Source organism: Amphimedon queenslandica, unplaced genomic scaffold (genome assembly GCF_000090795.2).
Source record: "Amphimedon queenslandica unplaced genomic scaffold, v1.1 AMPQUscaffold_11346, whole genome shotgun sequence".
In the NCBI taxonomy this organism is placed as follows: domain Eukaryota; kingdom Metazoa; phylum Porifera; class Demospongiae; order Haplosclerida; family Niphatidae; genus Amphimedon; species Amphimedon queenslandica.
In genome coordinates, this window is record NW_003548411.1 from 1 (window position 1) to 2,089 (window position 2,089).

Sequence of the window (2,089 nt, forward strand, 5' to 3'; positions counted from 1 at the left end):
CTGCATTTAGTAATGGAAAAATAGCAGTGCTATCTGGAAGAATCAATAATGGCAAGTTTCCTACTCGCTTATTTGTTGAAATCCATGCTTCACTTAAGCTGCCATACACCAGGAAAACGAGAACATCAACTTCCATTGCAACCAAGTCTGGAATGAGAGAAGGGAGATAAAATTACCTAATTACTTGAACAAGTAAGTTCCTAAGGAATAAAAAGATATGCACAAATATTTAAAAAATATTTGAAGTTCAATGCATAATTGATAAACAGTGCATGGTAAAAATTTAAAAGCAGCACAAGTGGTACATCTTTTTATTTCCTTTTAAGTTTCAGTATTTATAATTTAAAGACAGACATTACTGTATAGCCGGTAATTTTCGTGGGTTGCAAAGTTCATGGATTTTGCGGATTCCTTATTGATTCACGAAAATTAATTTAATACGGTACCTGCATGGTACACGTGGTAGAATTCACGAAATTAAAATCCGCGAATTGCATTGTTAGTAGATTTTGCGAAACATAGGACCAAAAATTACCAGCCATACGGTATTATATGTACATGTATTAGAAAAGGCTTACTGATACTGCATTGTGTCCATTCAACAGGTACAATGGATAACAAACAGTAGTCCCCCAACTCAACAGTCAACAATCAAATGATTAACACATGTCAGGCTGAGGTTGTCCTTGCCAGTAGCCAATCTATGATAAAACAGTCAAAAAATTATAGCTACATGTACATGACATCAACTAACTTTCTGTAACACAAGCATCCGTGACTACAAGACGCACCTAAAAGTGTTCAAATTAAGTTGTTAGTACTTGTACTTTACGGTAAATATCCATAAATCCCATTAAAATACACAAATCCCGATATACAAGGGAGTGGTGACCCTGTCCCGTCCAACAAAGATCAGGAAATGGTCCGTCACTACAAGACGCACCTAAAAGTGTTCAAATTAAGTTGGTAGTACTAGTACTTTATCGTAAATATCAATAAATGACTTTACCATTTTAGGTTGTAGACATTGATCCATTCAGTTACTCCTGGCTCACAAGGATGAATTACAATAGCATCATATATCTACATGTACACACAGTATGTTATACAGTTGTATCAATTAAAGATGAAAAATTACTTAATGATCATGTACATGTACATTGTATATCTTGTAAATGCAAATTTCAGGAATTCAAGAAACAAAAGTAGTAAAATTACATACCATACATTTGAAATGGAGAACTACACATCCTGTATGCACATGTACATGTACATAGGTATCAAGCAGGCTTAAATAATTATTTGATTGTGGTCAAATGCTTAAATAGTACTACAATAGAGTACTCGTACTCATACTCAATACAATTTGCAAAAATGAGTGACTTGTACTTGTACTCATTTTAAAATTTTAACAGGTACATGTAATGTACTTAAATACTTCTTAGAGTACATGTACTTTGCCCCAAGCCCGGTAGCAAGTAGAAATTTAGGCAAATAAAATTTTAACAAATTATTGCTATAAACCAAAACCTTAACTTAGGACGTTGGCAGGGTAAAACATTTGTAAAAAATTATTAATTTCCGAACCTTCATTTTTAAAAAGCAACTTGCCCAAATTATCTATTCCAAACTACATGCATCTACTATGTACGACATACATGTTACATGTAGCTACACAACATATCATCATTACCTGCCACGAGTCTCTGTGAACAACAAGAGCTAGTAAGAAGTCTGCAATTAAGTCAATGAGAATGGACTGGAAGACCTAAATAGATCAGTCAACTCCTTTATCTCAATAATAGTGTGAATCAATCATACCTTTAATGTACCATCAACTGTAACGGCTATCTCTGCATCTGTAATGTGAGTAAGAGGAGACAAAAGTGTTAAAAGTGTAAAAACAAACCCAATTTATGGCCTATTAATATTAAATTAGTGTCATGTCTTCAGAAGAATTACTGTACGTGTTATCATTTTGAAAAATGTGATTTAGTATTAACAAAACATACAAAACTACATATTACATGTACATATATGTCTTGGTGTAGCTATTGACAAAAGGTCTCAGAAAAGCTCATAAACATAA

At 33.2% G+C, this 2,089-nt stretch overlaps 1 long non-coding RNA gene across 6 annotated transcripts in view; it reads right to left on the bottom strand.

Annotated features, from left to right (window-relative positions):
- Window positions 1-6: 6 nt before the first annotated feature.
- LOC109589413 (uncharacterized) overlaps window positions 7-2,089 on the bottom strand; it is a 6,788-nt gene continuing 4,705 nt past the window's right edge. For 2 of the 6 annotated variants that reach the window (XR_002188690.1, XR_002188685.1), the window contains 7 exons: window positions 1,822-1,859; window positions 1,694-1,768; window positions 1,010-1,083; window positions 833-943; window positions 755-791; window positions 579-701; window positions 7-200 (listed from right to left, as the gene is read on the bottom strand). This is a non-coding gene — a long non-coding RNA (uncharacterized LOC109589413). The remainder of the gene's footprint in view (window positions 201-578; window positions 702-754; window positions 792-832; window positions 944-1,009; window positions 1,084-1,693; window positions 1,769-1,821; window positions 1,860-2,089) is intronic. The other 4 variants (XR_002188688.1, XR_002188686.1, XR_002188687.1 and 1 more) reach the window with 4 other exon arrangements.